This window comes from Crocodylus siamensis, chromosome 3 (genome assembly GCF_052110815.1).
Source record: "Crocodylus siamensis isolate JL-2025a chromosome 3, ASM5211081v1, whole genome shotgun sequence".
Classification (NCBI taxonomy): Eukaryota; Metazoa; Chordata; order Crocodylia; family Crocodylidae; genus Crocodylus; species Crocodylus siamensis.
Genome location: NC_143397.1, coordinates 63,916,233 through 63,937,549, shown reverse-complemented (window position 1 = coordinate 63,937,549; position 21,317 = coordinate 63,916,233).

Below are 21,317 nucleotides of genomic sequence, written 5' to 3'. Positions count from 1 at the left end.
GTAAAAAAATGTTCAGACGATGGTCATGATTCTTACTGACATCCTATATCCTGGCATCTAATAACAGCTCAAAAAAGGCACCTGCATATGTCCCTTGAATTCTTCAAGGGTAACAGATTTGAAGTGAGCTAGGTGCAAAATAAAAAGCTGCCATCCAAAGTGAATCTGATGTGCAAATGTTATTTATGTTTATTAAGTACAGAAGAAACCATAACAAGATGTATATTGAAATTTTTTATCACCAGCAACAACATAGGGGTTATTGTCCCTGATGGGCCTTGTTATATCAAAGCTCCGGCAAAGATGAGGAATGAAACAGCATTGAGTATTTTTCTTTTGTTGAATTCCTTTGGGTTATATTCCTACAGTATTTATCAGATCAAAACAGTGTTTTTCAACAACTCCTCTGTGGATAACAGCATTCCAGCTCACAAAGTTGCTGTTGATACTGTTGGATAGAACAGGAAAAATCAAAAAACAAACAGCCAAAAAAGGAATAATGTGATTCATATTTTGCCACCTGCTAGTATTTGCCCTGAAATCAGATCACTGTTTTTGTCAAAGACTTTCAAGACTTTGTATAGTAGCAGGCAATTCCTAATTTTATAAAGTAGCAACTAAAACTATCATTAGCAAAACTGCATTCCTTTTAACACGACAGTAAATACTGATATTTGGCCTAAAAAGTATCAATCTATCTACCTTTCTTCTGTTAGGCAAGCTGTACAACTATCAAGCGCTAATAAATTCATCCTCACAACATAGAAAAAGAGGTAGGATGCTTATGCATTGAATTAATTTTATATCTGTTCCCCATCTTGCTCATTAAAAGTCAAATTTTGGATTACAATTTAGCATATACCATACTGTCAGTTCTGCTTTGGGATTTCACCTAAAAGTTTCCTCTGTAAATGAGAGCTTCTACCAGATGCCGCAGAGTAATTTTTATAATAGCTCTCTGAAAGTGAAAGGGGATGATATTCATTACTCCAGCCCTTGGCTTCAATATTTAAGAACTTGAACTAGAAAAGAAAAATCTGAGGTTTTTTGGTTTGCTTTGGTTTCTTTTTTACTTCTATTTTTTTTTATAGAAAATGTAGCCTTCCAATGCAAAACTAATTATTTCACATCAACTAGAAAGAAAAAGGTGAAGGTAAAATAATGCTACTAAGAGCCAACATATCTCACCAGTGCAAATGATCCTGTTAATCTGGCTATCTGAATGCAGAGCAGTAAGGTCTCAGAGAAATGCATTTGGTTCACTGTGATTCAGTTCATAATTTTACAAGAAGGAAGCGTTTTACCACCTGAAAGATAACACCAGGCTCCTGCCATTGTTCGAGTGAATTTGCATTTCACAGAGCACAGAGACAGAGAGACCTTGCCACAAAAGAAATTCCTGCCCAGAAGACCCTTCCATCTTCCCACTCTTTTGTGAAATATGAAACATCATAACAAGAAGGAAATATGATCCTACATCCTGCTTGTCACCAGACAGGTTGAGGTAAAATGATACTTCCAACTTTTCTCTGTGTCTAATCTGCACAAAATGAACTATTCCAAACAGGAGCTTTTACCACACCATCAGCTTGCTGTGAAATATGAATTTTCATTTCTACCTGGGAGAACTTTTACAATCTTTGCTCTCTCCTATGCCTAAAGAAGGGTGCCTATGCCTGGAAGCTTGCAAATAACGACTTTTTTTTGTAAATATCTAGTTAGTCTAATAAAAAAAGATATAATGTCTTCTAAGACTTCAGGAAGAAATCTTCTATCAGGTCAGATTGGAAGGACAACTGTTTGTTTGTTCATTTCGTCTTCCTTCATCATGTGAGATACAGTCCATTTCCTATGACTATCTAGTATATTTGTCTAATAACTCACTTGCCTTTCAAGCTGCCAGGGCATTACTGGTAGCCTTGTGCCTCTTGCTGCTTTTTAGCAGAACACTGTAGTTTTGGTGGTGGTGCTATTGTTATCTGGTGTTTCGTGGTCATGGTGTGAGAGAGTGGCAGAATGGATGTTCTTGTGGATGTTTTTGGGTACATGTTTATTGCCAATAATCAACAACTACACAGGCTTGATCCAGTGACCCAGGAAGTACCTTCTAGTCCCATGTTCCTGAAAAAACAGAAATTTCCTGATATCAGTACAATTAACTTTCAAGATTTCTGCCACTTTAGCCTGATACCTTTTCAGAACAACTGTTTTCATGGCACTTTTGGCTGCTTCTAGAGTAGAATAAGAAAATGGGGTCTCTTTGGAATCTAATCTGTATCCAACACCATTCAGGTAGGATGAGACTATAAATTCAAAATCTATTTTCTTGATATTTTATGGGTTTGAGAGCTAAGGATTTGCGTTCTTGTTCAAATGAATATATCAGAATTCAAACAAGCAAAACACCTTGTATGCCAAAGCCATTGTCTGGGAATGAAGAGGAAACAGTACGAGACATGTCTTATTACAACCATAATATTGTGTGTACTGTTTTGGAGTGGGTCAAATGGCTCTTTGTAGAAAAAAATGCTGCATGTTTGGAAAAAGTGATATCTCACCAAGCTGCATATGGAAAATAACTTAAGGTCATCAAAATAAAATACCAAATTGAGACAGAACACAGTCAATTAGTCACCGAGGAAAAATCTCTCCATGTGAAATGATTTAAGCTAGTAATTCTTGAAAAATTACAGTACTCTCCTTGATATACAATGTGATATTACTAACTGCAGTCAAGTCATTTCATATACTGTAGATTATTTCAGTGAAATCAGATACATTAACTTTGCATTCTATAAGCTGAAAATGAAGAACAGATACACATGCTCAATCCATTTACTGAAAGCTGTTTTTCAGCAACGAGGTTGAGCATATGTATCCTAGTGTAAATATGCCATGTGGAATAAGCATCTTGGTACAGTCTCCAGTTTACAACGTAGATGACAGGAACCACTGTTATATTTTCTCAGGCACAAAAAAGGCAAAACATATTTTTGTCTAAGGGACATTTCTTTGAGATTATGGAAAATGGCAAACTTAAAGACAAGATTCTTTTTCCTGGTACCTCAGGCACACTGGAAGGAGACTTAAGTGGGAAAAGACTGCCTCTTGAATGGAGGGCATAGGAGAAAATATTGTTCAGTCAGCCAGAATTCTTCCTACCAGCCCTCTAGGGAGTGCATGCTGTAATGCTAACACGCTTTTACAAATGTCAGCGTGTTCCCAACTCTGCCTAGAGAGTAAAGAGGTGCACAGTTAATAAGGACAGAGCTATAGTTCCCCACTTCCACTGGGGTTTCTCTTCACTAGCTTTTAACCTCACCTTCATTAATTGTGAGTTAACTTGAGAAAGTAACATTGTTTTAAACGCTAGTCTGGCTACACTCAGATGTGAGCTCCTACCAAAAGGCAAGGAGGAAAAAAACATTGTGAACCCAAGGCAGTCTGTTTTGTAGGAGTACAGTGTATGAAGCATTGCTAGTGTGACCTTTCTTGGCCAAGACCCTGCCATCAGCACAGGCGGTGCAGTCGCCATCTCTGGCAGTCTTTAAGAGGACGTATTGTCCAACCTTGTTGAGCTCATTTGAGCCCAGTTACCTCCTGCCCATGGCAAGGGACCAGACTTGATTATCTATAGGTTCCTTCTGGTCCTTCTTTCTATGATTCTAAAAACTTCAGTAAATCTCCATGCTGTATAGAATGCTATGATTTTTTCCATAACATTTTGTATCTGAACTGAAATACAGAATGGAAGTTACCCATGCAGCAGAGAGAAAGAAAGAGTCTTACATACTTCAGGATGATGTAACCAACAAAAAAAAAAAAATCAAATAGTAACATCTAATTTATGTGCAATAGCCCCAAGTACCACAACTATAATTCCAAATCCAATGCTAACTATCAACACAACATCTTGACAGAAGTCTCAACAACTTTAGTTTTAGTAAACATTATTTCAGTTACCTGCCTTTTTAATAAAATAACCTCATTCTGAGTTCAGTTACTACTATGGCATGTACACACATGACACAATTGTATCACCACAATGATTATTTAGAAGCCTAAAAGACCATCTGCATGCACATATTTCTTTTGTGCATGTGCAATAGTGATAACTGTATGTGCAGATGAAAGTGAACTATTTTTAACAGATAATAGTGCACACAAGTGGGAAGTTCCTCAACTCTCACTTTTGAACACACTGATATTCCCCACATCCAACATCATGCTTCAAACTTCATTGCATCTCAGGAGAACTAATCTCCTACCTGCTTATGAGTGTGGAGACTCCTTTCGGCATACTCCCAGCGATGGCTGAGATGGGAGTTTACCAACCCCACCAGCGAAGTAACTAGAGCAGAGGATTTCAGAGTTAATATTTCAGTGACCTATGTAGGGCAGGTCACGCTTCTCAGAGTTATTGTTTCAAGCTATCTGCTGACTCAGACATACAACATTACACTGTTACATTCAATTCACATTTACAAGCTTTTTGTTTCAGCCATGAGGGCTAGAAACATGGGGAATGGAGGTTGACACTCTGAAGTCATTTGAATAGCTCATTAGACCTCAGAATGCCCTGTAAGCTAGGCATTGAGAAGCTTCATTTAAGAAGTAGGAGAAAGTAAAATTTTGGTTCAAATTTCTGCACCAGATCAATCAGAGAGAAAATTAGAACTTGAATGATCCCCATCAGAGATTTGTGTTCTGACTATTGGAGATTAAACTTTTTCTGTATGCTCTTCTCTTTCTACTCCTCTCCTGTATAATGCATCTTTAAGTATTTATGTAAAGTAGAACAGGTTACAAGGATAGACTAGGTGAATGTCAATCCAGAATGTCCTCTATCTTAGTTGTTAGCATGGACTAGTAGAAATGATTGAAATCAGGTTGAGGGAGAATTTGAAAACAGGTCTCTTTCCATCCAAGCGAGTGTTTTAGAAACAAGTGTAGCAATCCTTTCTTTACCTAAGTTGACTGTTTGTGAGTTAGACATGTTCTGAGAACATCTACTGGATTGGGTTGCTCATGAATGCTTAGATTGGGAATCCCGTTGAAGATTTAGGCAGAGGTAGGTCACTGAGCAGTTTGACAGTGTCAGGTTTCAAACATGTTGACATATGCCCACCAGCAAAAACCTATTGTCTAAAACAGCAGTAGGGTTAGGCAACACCTGAAGTGAAATGTTGAGATTTTCACTGCCACCTAAATGTTGGATTTGGCCCCTTTGGCAGCATCCAGACATGCTGGCATTGCAGTTTGTAGCACCACAAACCTCTTTGCATCACCACAAACAGCATGCCTAGAACATGAAAACTTACTGGGAAATCCCAGGACCAAAAAAATATGCCACGAAAAAAGCAATATGGTGCATGCCATAGGAACATGCACCAGCAGACACAGAGGCTCAGTCCTCCAGGGAGTTGTTCTGGCTGCTGGCCACAGTGTCTCCCTTCCTCTAAGTCCACTCTGGCTTCTCCAGCACACCAGGAGCTGGGAAAAGCAGGGAACAGGCAGTTTGCCTGAAGCGGGGCATGTTGCCCTGCAGCAAAGCATATGTGCAGGGGCATGCACGGTGGCACAAATTTGTGCCACTACAATTTTTGCTGCTGCAAGCACATGCCCCTGAATGTGGGGACATGCCCTTTGTGGGGCTTTAAGATTTAGCCTTAAACGACTTAAGCAACACAATTTATGCCAAGTCCATGAAGAATTTAAATAAGTTTTCATGAGCACCAGTCTAGAGCCTTTAGCACAAAAGCATCTTTCTAAAGCATAGAAGTTTGTGTTATTTATTGTTTTTTAAAAACCGACAATCTATTTATTTAATTCTGGGTTCTCTTCTTACTTTTAAAAGGTAGTCAGTTTTTTTCAGTCCTTTTAAGTTTTGGACCATATAATACATTGGAGCTATGAGATCCAGAGGTTAAAATGACAATGTACCAATATTTAAAATATACGAATAGGGAAAAATGTCTCTTAAGTTAAATGCTTGGTCTTACAAGACTGTATGTTTAAGACATTTCAGTGTACTACAGTCATTTCTGGCAAGCAGTGGTGACATTTTACTGATGCAGTGACAGGTACTTAGCAGTCATATCTAAGAGCAGACCCAACAGAGAAAGACTCAAGTCATAATAAACACTAGATCAATCAAATCCATATAGAGATAAAACAGCTTCAGCACGCTGATAGCTTTTGATGAATTGCACTGTTTACTCAGGTCTGAAGCTGGGTTTGTCCTGGAATTGAGATCCTAAGTTTTAGTTATACAGTGACTATAGTCTAGGTACAGACATTCAAAACCCCTGAGGTGGAATTGCTCTAAGTTATGCAGTTTTCTATAAGCAGCATAGTTTAGATCAGTAGTGAACACAGCCTTTGATGGGGCAGGGAGAGGGAAGCAAATCTTAAACCAGGTTCCACCATTTTTAAACCAGTCTCTTTGTGCCAAACTTCTGTTCTGTTTTGGGTATATGCCAGTTTCTGATCACTTAAGGCATCTTTACATGTGCTCCAGAGTCAGGGGGGTGGGGTGGTAGACTTTAAGTAATTAAAGCACCCCCGGCATCTTGTATATCCAGAATCCTGCACTTTCAAATAGCAGTGATGGCACTTTAACTAAAGCTTATTCGATGAGCTTTAATTAAAGTGCTTCCACTGCCATTTTGAAGTGCAGGGATGCTGAATACATGTGACACTGAGGATACTGGAGTCTGCTAGTTAGCGTGCCCCGGCCACGTCTGCTCCAACATGTTCTAATTAGAATGTGTCGCAGCAGGCATTATGTATGTATATAGGTGCCCTTATACTGGTAAAAGTGTAATGTCTGTACTTGGCCATAGTCATGCAAACTATGACTGATATAATGCTGTTACTGACCAACTGGTTGTAACACTCTGCAGCAAATAAATTTCCTGGCTACAAAATGGATCAGACTCTGAACAACCAATGACTTCTGCTTGTTATTTTCCTGAGCAACAAAAATGTTCCCTACACTAGTGTTGTAACACGACTAAACTAAATTTTGCACTCAAGCAGCACTCCTCCTGTTGTATTTCTGCTGTTTCCAGGTCTGGATGTCATATTCATTCTAAAGATAAATTTTCTATATTTATAAAACAGTTGAACAATGGCAAAAACCTCCTGTCCTGTTTTGCATGCCTCTTTTCTAAAACAGTTCCTCCATTCTTTTCTAGAATGATAGAACCCCTGTAACATGCACTCAAAATAGTGTTTTCTGACTTTCATTCTCTCTCATAATGTAATATATTTGATGTCAATTAATGACTAAATGTCCTATGTCATCACAGATTTTTTTATAGGAGCCTCATGCACATTAAAATGTTATAGCAGGTCTCTGGTTCAGACTGTTTGGACATCACAAATGTGTTATATTAGAGGCTATTTAATTTTTAGTAGTACAGTAACTTGTGCATGAAGACCACCCTTGCAGAGGCCCCAAATGGCTTTACACTCCAATAGGCTCATTGTAAAAGTAACATAATAGGATGAAGCACAGGGGGGGAAACTGTACATAACTCTAACTGTAATGCTGGTGGTAAAGAACAATCCAGGCAGTTGGATACAAAATCAAAATGTTACAAAAAAGAAAGGAAAATGTTTTGACTGGAAGAGAATCATCTTGTTGCTTTCCTCCAGATCTCATGATTAGTCTTTCTATAGCATTGTCTTCTTTGCATACTTTAATCCACAGTGGGTGGCAAGGTTTATAAGAAAATGCACAAAAGGATAAAATCCATGTACCAACTGAGTTGTTGGCACAGTAGTTTCACAGATTTAAACTTCTCCCCAGCACCAGGCACACACTATCTTCCTCTCCTGCTTTTGATCAACCTGAAAATACTGCAGACACAACAACATGTTTCCCAGTCTAATAGTACCAATGCATCAACCTGTGTTTTCACATGTCCCCCATTACCTCTAAGTCTTAATATCTTCCCCGCTCTGAAGCAGCCACTGCCCAAAATCTCTATAACTCCTTAGACTGAGCAATTTCCAGTAAAGTAGGGCAGAGAAAAAGTTTTAAAAATGGTTTGAAAGGATTTTCCTTTGATAAGACAGTTGTAAATACCCATGCTTTCTATACCTTCCATGGCACTAAAACTGAGTGAAATGTGAGCTTTAAACAGTGAAGTCATTATAAAGCTCTTTGTCAGCTGCACTAGTTTCCATTATCATCAGCTTGGCAATCTTTAGATTTTTCCCTTGATTTATTGGCCTTACCATTTTCTTAGCTTTTTTTTTTCAAACTCAAATCAGGACTTTTATGTTCTAGCAGGATACAGTTAGCTCTTTATGATTTACTTCCTGAATTATTTTTTTCTTTTCATTTGACTAGCAAAATAGGTGCCTGCATTCATTTCTTCTTCTTCCCTTGTCACAAATTCAATATTATTCATCAATTAGATAATTCAGAGCAATGATTGTTGCATACTATACCTCTGAATCATTCTGCACTGTGGTTATTTTGAAACTTTTATTGCACAGCTCTATTTATATTGTCATATGTTGATTCATTTATCACTGAACACCAACCTTCCTTTATGTCCAGCATAATAGTATTTCAGAGCCTAATTTTCAATATGGCTACAATATGGACATTTATGCTTGTATTTAATAATTAAAGTTGAAATGTAGACCATGTGTATTTCTTACTATCTGAACTATGGCACAGTCAGACATAGAGCTACATTAATAACAAAATTGCAGATACAGTATAGATGAATACAGAAGTAAAGAATATGAAATGAAGACTGGACAGTGCTGAGGAGAGTTGTACAAGCAAACAACAAACCCTCTGTCAAAATTAAAAGATTACTTAAACTGAACTTAATCAGAACTTCACCATCCAGCTGGAAAAGGAAGATTCACATTTTGCCCATTTCCTTCTGCTAAATCTCCCCAGTAAAATATCGTAACAGCTTCATCATTATCTGCAACTTCACGGTTGTCACTATAGTGTGCATCATGGAAGTAGGACTTCAAAGTTTCAACTGGGGTATATGTAAGATCTTTCTTCAGCATAATAGTCCTATTGCTATAGAGTAGGGGCCTGGATACTAGTAGGACAATTCTAATGCCATCCATTAGAGGGCAGTGGAACATATTCACATTTTCCAGTACATTACAGTGTTAATATATACGCATTGCCTGAACAGAACTAACTCTTATTGGCTAATCTAATTCTGAGGGTATGACACTATTTCTGCATCTTGGTAAAACCCATTGTCATTTAATATTGTGTAAAATGCAGTAATATTATTTCATTTTATTATGTCCTTCTAGAATCTTATGTTTTAAACGTTGTAATTGTTCAAATCAGAACACCCATAACAATCAATTCCAAAACATAAAAAATAACCATAGCAATCTTGTTTTTTGGTTATTACAGTAAAACCAAAGTTATTTAGTTTGGAACTGGTCATTGTGAAAAAAAGTCAAATGCATAAAAGTTCTTTTTGTGAATGAAAACTTGACTATGTTCTAGAATTTGAAATGCTACCATTCCCAGAACAGCTGGAGAAGATATAAATTGCAGTCGCACATTATCTTTCATTTTTGTCAAGCAAGTTTGGTTTTTCATCTAAAAATGCAATCAATCCATATAACAGTTCTAGGTGGTATTGGGAACACCTTGAAAAGTGTCATATTTTTGCAATGACAGAGGACGGCAGACTTAGAATTTAAGAAAAAAATATTGAGCTTTCACAAACCTTATTAATTCAAAAGAAACAACAAGTATCATCACAAGCAAAACATAACACCATATGGAGCGTTATCATGCTGCATCCTACAATCAGAATCTCACAAGGCAGTATATTTCATATTTTAGGGAGGGTTGCTTAGAATATATTTTTGCTTATCTAAAAAAATTTTTTGATAGAAAGAATTTCTCTTTCTCAAAGAAGAGCCTGAATAAGTATGCTAATCTGCATGTAATTTCCAGAAAACCTCCAAAGACTACACTGTTCCCATATAGCTATGCTGCTGACCCACAGATCCTCTTCCTCAAATTACAGTAAAAAGAAATATTAAGAAACTTTCTCTATGAGGATGTGCAGATGTTACACTTAGATCAACCTAACTAGAGTTAGGTCAATCTATGTGCCAATCTGTATAGACATTTGGGGGAGGGGAGGGAGGGGACCTTGAGCAAAAAATGGCCAGCCCAGTGTAACTTAGTTTACCTGAAGAGGTGAACTGGAATGAATGTTCCCTGTCTAACAAACATCTCTGCATGGTCAGAATGGAGCCCTATGGCTGGGAAAGCCCAGCTGCTAGCCCCCTGACCACTCCAGCCCCTAGACAGACACCCTCACATACAGACCCAATAAAGATCCCCCATGGACCCACCAGACTCTCTCACCCGCCATCCTGCCAACCCCCACTAGGCATGCAAAACCTCCCTACAGACCTGCTAGATCCCCACTGCTCCCACCACCCCAACTTACATCCAACCTTAAATCAGGTTCCCAGCATGGCTCTGGTACCACCAAATGCATGCACACTCCATGCCCAATTTATGATCACATGATTTGAAATGAGCTGTGCGAACATAAATCAGGCAGTAAGAACATCTTCACATACCTCTCTTCTGAGATTGCAGTTTCCCCTGGGGGGGCCATTACATTTCTAAACCCCCTGATGCAGTGGAACTGCAGTGATACTCCTTCGTTTGGGGAAATCTCATGGGCACTGAGAATTCATTGGTAATATCTTAAAGTCACAAGTCAGGACCCACTTACCTTTAAGCAAATAGTGCATTTGAATAAAAATGACCATGAATATTCTCTCACTCTGAACATGAACTTGTTTTATCTGTAGTCATATCTTTGTTGGGTTCACATTCCATAAACATTCACCAAACTGAGCAATTGAACTATGTGCTTCCATGTGCTCCTGGAAACTAGAGTTTTATTTCTCAGATTGACAAACAGGCAACGCCTCTGTCTTCTTTATGCAAATTAGCATTTGTTATATGTGTTCTTCTAAGAACTATATGCAATATCTGTTTCCTGGTACTGGGAGCCAGAATGTGGGAGCTAGTTTATACTCCAACCACAATCTTATATCATCTTTTAAAACTAGGTTACAACGTTATAGAACAATATTAAGCATAACTCATGCTCTACCATTTTAGCATCTTTTTGCTCTGTTATTTCTAATTCTGTGCCAGAATCTCATATCCATGAATGTAACTGGGGTGGGTGAATGGAGCACCCCAGATGCCAGTTGTAGAATAGTGGCCCCCTGAGAATTCTATGTAGCAGCAATGGCAGAAGCAGTTGTTAGTGGTGGGGAACCTTCACCCCAAGGGCAGCAGCTGGGGTCTTCGAGTATCTGGTAAGACTCTCTCCCATTTGACACACACATGCCACCTCTATGGCATCTCTGTCCAGCATTATTCCTCCACTTTTATCCATTAGGAACTGAAACCCTTCCTTGGTCTGAGTAGTAGACTACAATTTGATCCTCATTCACACTGGGTGCATCTACACATGCATTTTTCTCTGGATTAGACTCATTTGTTCCACAGTAAAGCATCACTATCTACATGTGCGCCGGTATTAGGGTGCAGTAAACTAATTATTTCTGCCATAGGATAGTACTGTCAGGGACTGTACTATCTTACAGCAGACTACTTTACTGTGTCAAAATGCACATGTAGATGAGGATATAAATACCTCCTGGTCAGCCCAGCCAGCCAGGGGCCTACTCCACCCCAGCTCATATTGCTGCTGTCCCAGGCATACATGTAGATGCTGTACCCAGGAGCAGCTGACTCCCACTCAGGCTGTTTCGGGGTTTATTGTGTTGCATTAATTGCATGTGTAGATGTTCCCAGTGAGTATCATGCTAAACCTGAAGTTCTATTTCAGCCACTAGGACTATCTTGGGAGTAACGTGTCTGTCTGGAAGTAAGGTAATCAAAACCATCTTAGGGCAAATATTGTAATTTTATTTTCCTTTAGAAATTCATGCCCTTGTGTTATGGAGAGTAAACAGCCTGCCTTCAGTAAATGGCTCAAGCAGCCTCCAATTTAAAGTCCTATTTCAGCTTCCCATATAACTTAGGCTTGGAAAATTGGTTTGGCTTTAAAACTGCCAGATTTATTTTGAGTGTAGAAGAGTGCTGTATGACAATTAGCTTGTAAATAGAGGTTATCTCTATTTGCATGGTAATGAACAGCTCTCTTCCAAGACTTGTCAAAACAATTGAAGAGGATAATGGGTTTTTACATGAACCAACTGCTGGGCATTTTACCTTATATGAAAATTCTGGGTGGCAGTAGTTTATTATTCAATTTGCATTAATATTATTGTAAATATTGGAACAGAAACATAATGCAAAAAAAAAAAATCTAAAACCCACAAGAGAAAAACAGGTTAACTATCATTCACACTGGTTGGAGAAAACAATGTATCACTATTCAGGGACTACTACAACAAGGGGCTCCTTCATAAAAAAAAGTATTTAATAATGTAACCCTCCAGGATATATTGAGCTAGAAATTACCATATTTTCCTCACATAAACCACACACTATTTTCCCCAAAATTAGCCCTCCAAAATTGGTGTGAATATTTAAGTAGGGAAGTTGTTTTCATCACTGGAAAACCAGCAAGCAGGGAGACACTGTGCATGCCACGAAGCTGCTGAGATGACACAGTCCAATGTTAACCCTTTCACAGCTATAGTTATTGGCTGAATGCTGCAGCTTAACCCAAAAGCAGCAAGTGAGCTGCTGGTAGTATCTTGATAAGGCTTGTGATATGGAAACATTTCTTTTACAGCAGAGGTATCGAACTGTGCCCCATGGGGCCAGATGAGTGGTGTGAAACAGTTGCACAAGACAAATGAACGGCATGAGGCTGGTCCCCCCAGTTCTCCCATGTCAGATCCAGTGCATACAGCACTTGCTCCAGCCAATTTGGGACCTGGAGGATAGAGGCGCTGCTATGGGATAAAGCTGTGGTGCTGGGCTTCCTACTGTGCCACTTCTTCCCTCAGTGGCAGCCAAGAACTGGAGAGAGAGAAGCAGCACTGGAAACCAGCAACACCAAGGAAAGTAACCCAGCTCATGGGCACATGGCCACTGCCAGAAGACACTCCCAGAAGACAGTGAAGGCGAGGCAGCTGGCACTAGGAACTTCCTGGTACCATACTTTCTGTATGCTCTGTGTTCCCCAGACTTACTCTATGTTATATGGTTGGCCATGAATCTTTTTTTCTACATTCCCCCTTCCAAAAATAAGGTGTGTGTTTTATTTGTGGACATCCCCTAAATAAAGCACCACAACATCTTGTATATCAGTCCCTGCACTTGAGAATGGCAGCAGTGGCACTTGAACTAAAGCTTATTAGACTAGCTTTAATTCAAGCACACACACCACCATTTTCAAGTGCAGGAATGCTGATACACGAGATGTGGTAAGCTGCTGGTGTGCAGTAAATGCCACTGTCCAGCAGACTCAATTAACCAAGTCTGCTCTGACATGCTGAAAATACAGCACATTGGAGCAGCCTCTGTGCTTGTGTATAGGCACCCTGTAATAACAGGTACTAATTCAATGTACGGTAACCAGCACTACTGTGCAGTAGCACCATTGCACGCCTTTTTAGTAATGTTAATGCACACTAGACTAATTCTACTACCCATGAGCTCATTAACATGGCTTTTGCTGTTATGCACTAATGCCCAGTAGAATTAGTGTACTGCGCATTTTGAGTCTTGTGTAGACATGCCCTGTGAGTACTAATAGAAATTTCAAAAAAGGAAGAGATGGCTTCTGATCTTAGGAAACTGGAAGCGGGAGTGATGTTGTATCTTGGGCGTGTAGTCAAAAGGGACATCATTTGTGATCTACTTTCCAAACCACTTTTCACAGATGAGCCTATGAGCTTCACTTCATCAACCTCCTAGGTACAGAAACTCATGGACTCAGTATAGACAGTGAAATTCTGACACGCTACAGCAGATGATTCCATTTCCATTTTCACTGACTGGCTTTCTTGCCTGCATGGCATACCAGCCTTTAGCTTCTTTATTATTCCTTCCATCCAGGAGCAGCACACCCCCTCCCCCCGATGCAGGTGCTTCCTCAGCCTGACAAAGGCATTTCAACCCGAAAGCTTGCTAAGATCTTTTTCTGTAACTAACCATTCAGTTGGTCTACTACAACATACCAGATTAGATTTACTCAAAGGAAAGGACTGCTAGTGCCATGTCCTTAGACCAACACCCCTAGCACCTGACCAGAAAGACGCTGGGGGGGCACATCTAAGCCTTAGGGCTAGGGCTGGCAGGAGAGTAATCTGGCAGCTGCTGGAGAAGAAGCTCCTACAGGAAAGGAAAGAAAAGCTGTAGTCTGTGACAGTTTGGCTGCCTGAGATGCTGCTGGTGCTACTGTGCTGCTTATTAAGTTATTACCTGCTGTCATTTAAAGTGGTGGACCAGGCTGATGCTCTAGGGGAGCAAGACGCCTCATTGAGGCACACTATTGTATCATGTAGAGGCCCCAGCACCAGTAAGGGTACACCTTAATACACACACACGGTCACATAGTGAGAGTGTGCCTTAACATACATGCTGAGAAGAAGCTCCTGCAAGAGAGGAAAGAAAGGCTCTGTGATAGTTTGGCTGCCTGAGATGCTGCTGATGCTACTGTGCTGCTCACTAATTTATTTTATTGTCTGTTGTCATTTAAAGTGGTGGACTGGGTTGAATCTGTAGAAGAGGAGAAAGCCTCATTGGGGAACACTACTGTGTAAAGCAGAGGGCCCAGCGCCAGTGAGGGCACACCTTAACACACACACAGTGTTACCCATGTCATGAGTTTTGCTTGTCAGCAGCCTGAGGTGCAGTATCCCAGAAACCCCTGCACCTGTCTCCTTGAAACTTGGCATGAGTCACGGCCTCAGAAGGGGCTACCATCTTGGTAAGTTTCATCTGAATCAGACACAAAATGACAAAGTTATAGGCAACTTGCTTCCCCATAATACCTTATGGGCAAAATGTCAAAACAGCATTGAAACAGTGAAACAGTTTCAACAAAACAAAATGGAACAGCGGTTTTGAAACAAAATGAAACTCAAAATGAAACACTGTCCCATTAAAATGTCAAAACAGAAGTCGAAAAGGAACAGTGCTATTTTGCACAGCCCTAATAAATAGCATTGTTTTACTTAGAATAGTTGCAATCAAATGGTAAGATATTTGCTGATTGCCATACTTCTGCTCTCTACTTCTTATCTAATTAGCTAGGATCAATAAATCTATTTGAGCTTTGAATAAATCAGTTTAGGATTCAGTCAAGTTTTTTTCCTGTGAACTTTTGGTGGCATTTCACATTGTATGTAGTTCTTTGGTATTGTTAGTTTGCTTTGAGTCCATTTCTGTTTACAGTCATTTAAATGTTTATATCTCTTTGACTTGGCCTATGCTTTTTATGGATTAAATAGCTTTATACCATTAACATTATCCATTTTATCATGGAATCCTATTCAACCAAGATATTACAGTATCTTGCAGGGTCAGGATTACTATCTAACAGTTTAATACCACCCAAGTAGAAAGTTTGAATACACTGTGGGAGGCACAAAATTAAATAAATAAATAACACTACTCCTCCAAAGTAATGGTTCTAAAGTAGGAAAAAGGCAACTAATCTCACCATGTGCATTGTAGGAGACATGTTCTTCATTTCATACTTTAATCAAGCTTTGTTGCCATCTACCTGTAGGAATCCATTGCTTTGAGTCTTTTACACTTATTTACCATGAGTTTTGGTGTATTTTTCCTTTTAACTTTGTTTAAAATCTGTGACTAACCTTTAGTATGCCTGCCCATGCCAGTGTTTCTCAGGCACATGCAGTACCTTTGATAATAGAGATGAATACCTCCTGAACAGTTTTATAGCCAGACATAGATAGGAGGCTGTAAAATGTAGAATACAGACATGAAATGCAGAATGCATCAGCTGGCCATGAAGCTATGAAAGGAATTGTCTGGCTATGTTGCAGTTTTTTGTGACTCCTGTACTTCTGAAAAAATACACAGGTTTAATAGTACTTATGATCAAAAATCCTAGAATACACAGCACAACAAAGCTCAAAAATCAGTGATGGGTATGATATCTCATCTTCCAGGTTATTTGGGCCTGAATATGTATTCAGTTGGCCATTAAATTCATATCCTAGGTTCAGATCCTGAAAAACCTTCTTCATCTAAAGTTTGGGGTTTTCAAATTCAATATCCATCTCAACGTAAGCACAAAGCTTTGTTCCTTTCACATATGGCTTCCACACTGATTTAGAAAAACACAGAAAGCCAAAAGGACATCATGTCCGTTTAACATTTGCATGGTTTGGCACATGACTTACTGTTCATTTAGAAAAGAAAGAGATGATAGTGTAGGCCTCGCTGGAGCACTGATCAATATAAATACTGGGAAAACTGCAGGCACAGCTGTTGGCATATGAAAGTGGTAGGAATTGAAACAAGAAAAGATAAGAAAAAGGCATCTATAACTGTGGTTGCTGCCTTTACCTCAGGACTGAATGAAGCAATTGCATGAAATTGATAGTACAGAACTCAAAATGCATATTTCAACAACCCATGACCATGGATGTTTAGGGACACCCATATATTCACATTTGAGTTGGGGACAGGCTTGTATATTTCTTATAAAACATGAAAGCAGGGATTCCTACTGTAAAATATGTGCTTAATGCTTATCCAGTGAAAACTATTGTAGAATACAGGAAACATCGAAGTTACATATAGTGATGATGTTAAATTATTATGCCTTTAGTTTGGCTTATACACAATTAAGAAACAATGTGCTGTTAGAGAAGTGGTTTTCACCCTTTTTTAATTTTTTTATTTGTAGACCCATAAAAAATTTTGAATGGAGGTGCAGATCCTTTTGAATTGTAAGTGTGACCATTCACATGCTTTTGATTGATCATAGCCATCTTTTATGGACCCCTTAGAAACAGTGTGTGGACTCTAGCGGTCCATGAGCCACAGGTTGAAAACCACTGTGTTAGAGGAAAGGAAAACTTGATTAAACCAAAAACTATAAAATGACTTGAAATAATCCTTGATTTTACCATTCAATGGTTAGAATTGTACCAGAACCAAAAAGGAAATTTCCTAAAAATGTACTTGTTATAGACAATATGCTAATAGCAAACCACTAAAATGTAGCTTGATCTCTTATGGATGTATGTATTGTTTGTGTGTGTTTAAAAACAAAAAAAGGGAGATGCAATTTCTTAGTTTGTTTGTACCAAAAACACAATAACTTGGATAATGGAACATTTGGTCTTAATTGTTGCAAGCAAGAAGACAAATAAATTGGCTAACATACTGTCTAAACTTCACACATGCTATGACATGAAAAATCTGGACAAAGAGTTCAGTACAATTGTACCCATTATCAGTAGTTTAGTACATCCTGATGTCTCTTTAGCCATAGCATTTGTTATGTTTGTAAATAAAGGTGCTGATCTGGTTAAGAAGAATTTATTCCAACTGCCATTACAACCTATAGCCTCATTTGCTAAACAGTACAGTCATTATAACACACTACATGAATAAAAAGTAAAGCACATTACATGGGACTTCTTAAAATTTGCTAAATTTGGGCTCCCTCCTTGTACAAGAATAAAGGTGTCAAGATTTTAATGGCTATTTCCAGGTGGCATAATCATCCGGTAAAGGCCCCCCAGAGTCTGGGGGGGCATGGTGACCTCCTGCAGGCAGTGGTGGCAGGGGCATGGTGGCAGCAAGCAGGCAGTTTTGGCGGTGGGGGAGGGGCGGTAGCTAGCATCCACCGGTAGTCAGTGACCACCTGCAGACCGGTGGCGGTCAGCAGCAATCAGGGACCACCCACAGATGCTGCTGGTTGTGTCGGTGGTGGGTGGGAGGAGGGGCATGGCAAGCAGCAACTGCCCACAGACACCACCGGTAGCGTCAGGAGTGCTTTTCACAGGGGGTGCACATGCACCCGCATGCACCCCCTACACATTGCTAATGAGTAAAGGTATGCTATCCAAACAGCATAGGAATCTTTCTGAATAATGTATATGTGCAGTAGTGTTTGCCTGATAACCCAAGTGTTTGCCTGATAACAGAAACAGGGTTATAAATCAATCACACTTGCTGTTCTAAAAGCAATAGATAGTGGCTCTCTGAGTGCAATGCCGCTATCATTGCCAATAATACAAAAGGGGCTGGGTTGGTAGATACAAAAATAATTAATTAATGAGGCAGTGAAAGTAAACAATCATACAGTGTGTGGTTTGGGGCACTCTCATTTTATGATGCAAGAAGAAACCTGCCCAGGAAACTGGGCAGGATTTTGCCTGAATGTAACAAGTACAATTGAAATCAGGACTCACACTTTCTTGCCAGCCAGCAATGAAAGCATTCTAACTGAGCTTATCATTTCTTTTGATAATATAAGGAATTTGACGATTGACTTATTTCCCCTCATCACAGAATTACACCTAAACATACACGGCCTAGTAAAATTCACATAGGAATCTTTAATTCCCATAGCTGACCTCATACAACAACAAACTCAGGACATAGAACAGGTGTGAGAAAAAAATAAAGACACCTTGGTGGGCCATTCAGAAGATGTCACTTGGCACCTAATAGTCACAACTTTGAGTGTGGTACTGATGATAATCCAAGGAGTAACTGTAATTGTGTTAATTGGGGTGTGCTGCTATCCACTTCACCAACACCAGAATGTTAAATTGTGAAACCAGATTAGAAAAAGGATTAGCTTTGGCTATAAATAAGGCTATAGTAACCAACAATACCTTGTTGAATATTAATGCTTATTTGCTAACCATTGCTACTGTATTATGCTTTGTGCCATTTTGTAACATAACCAGGCATTCTTCATGAGTTCTCCTTGACTGAGTACATACACATTTTTTTTTCCTTCTTCTGAAGGTATCAGCTATGCCAAAACCAGTGAAACTAACATGTTTGCAGAAGTGGTAGTTATGCATTTCACATTGGACTGTTGGGACAGAATTGTGGAATTTTAGGGGAAATACAATATGTGGAGAACAATGGTGGTGTTACTGTGGAGAAACAATTGTGGAAAATTAAAAAAGAGATTACATTCCCTGTTTGCCCACCATTCTGGTGTAATAGTTCACTGTGGATTTACTCTAATTCCAAAAGAGCCTCAACACAGGGAGTTCATTTGGAAAGATTATGAACCAGGGAAAAAGGAAGCAAAAATTAGCAGACTGGAATGCTACCTGAGATCCGTGAAGACACAACTGGCAACAACACCTGTAACAGCTTTGGATTTCTTAGATTTCTAATTTTGGAGCTCTATGCATGTTACTTACACTCATGTGTATTTAGGCTGTGGTAGTATAATTTACCAGCATCAGCATGCTATTGTCTATTATTATCACATGCAGCTAATTACCACTGCATAAATGAAGTGTTTCAAGCAGGCCACTCCTTGAAGTCCTAGACCTAACATTTCCAGGCCCAACCTATGGAACAAACAATTGGGTAAAAACTGTCTGAAATTCATATGAAGGAATGTACAGACCAATGTGTAGACATGTGGGGCATGAATGTATAGATGGGTATAACAAGGCAACCTCAACATAATGTCTAGCTCACTGGGTTATCTTCTATCTGTACATTATGCTTTTTCAGGATGACGAGTAGACACCCTCACCTATAAAAGATAAAAATGATGAAATGTAGGTCTTGCTGGAGCATTGATCAATATATATACTGCTAAAGCATGGGCCAGAGTAGGCCTGACCAGCAAACCTGGCCAATGCCTGAACTCCTTACTTAAGCACAACATGGTATGTGCACTCCTTCCAAAAGATGGGAAGGGGGGATGGCTGTACAAGGTGTAGGGTCCAGTGCTTCCAGGTAAGATTAGAAGAAGAACACCCAGGTCAGGATTCGGAACAAGTCCTTGGTAGAGGACAGTTTAAGACTTTCAAGATAGAGATGGGATGCAATACATAATGTGTTTTGATCATTGAATAAAAGGAGGGTTGGAAAGGGTAGGAATGTTGTAGCAGCCTAGGGGAGCAGGTATGGTATTGTGCTGACTACCTTGTCACAAGCACAAATGTCTTAACTCCTCATCTGATTTAGCAAATTTTGCTAGACCAAAATGTGTTAAGGCTGTGCTTGCAGACAGTAGACCTGGCCATATCTTCTCCACTAAACCGAGCCTGTTATCTTTCTTTAGGACAAGGTTGGTGTTGGGATGTCCTGGCTATAACTTTGTCTGCATCATAGTTCCTGAGACTTCAACAATGAGACAAGACATCGATTACACTCAACAAGGACAACAACAAGAACAACACTGATAACACCTGAAGACAGATGGAAACAACAACTGGCAAGAGTCAGAGGGGTTGAATTGATTTCCTTTTTTAAAGTTTTATAAAAGTAGTCTGAGAAAAGATTTGCTTGTGATTCATTACTGTTTGCCTACAGTTCTTACAATGGATACTACAAACAGTACTGCTTGAAAGTTGTGAAACCTGAATGTTTCTAAAGTTTCTGAAGGAGAATGCTGTCTCTCCCACAGCTACACTCTCAGTAGGTTGTTAGGACATTAAAATGGTCTTGATTATAAATGAAGAGATACTGAGGTCAGAATAATTATGCAATAATTACGCAAGAACATGCTGTCAAAGCCAGTTTCTATTTGAAACAACACATAGCAAGTGAATAAAAGCAGAAGGAAAACCAGACCTGTAGCTACCAATTATATATATATATATAAAAATAGGTATAATCATTTTTCTGTATCTGAAATTCTACAATGAGTTTCCAGTTTGCTATTTTACCACTAATTTGTGTTCACTATCAAAGAACATTCAATACCTTTGACTTTGGTAATGGGAACAATCACAAAAATGAATTATATGATTACCTGCTTTCAATAAAGCCTAATTCAAAACCCATGAAATAGGCTTCAGATAAACCACATTTGGCAAAAGTCAATTTTTAATTGTCTAGTAGATTGTGAGATCTGTGATTTGTAATTACCACTATATTCATCCTTTGAACAAGTTATTCAGCTGGTGAATGAGCAAAATATCATCTGATTTATACAACTAACCAGAATAGCCTGAAGTACAAATTGCAAATATTCAGAATGTCCAGTTCATAGATGATGAACGATTTGACAAAAATATGCATGACTAATCTGAATAGAGAATAAATTTAAAAATTGTATAGTCTATTTTCAGGTAATTCATGAACAGGAAAA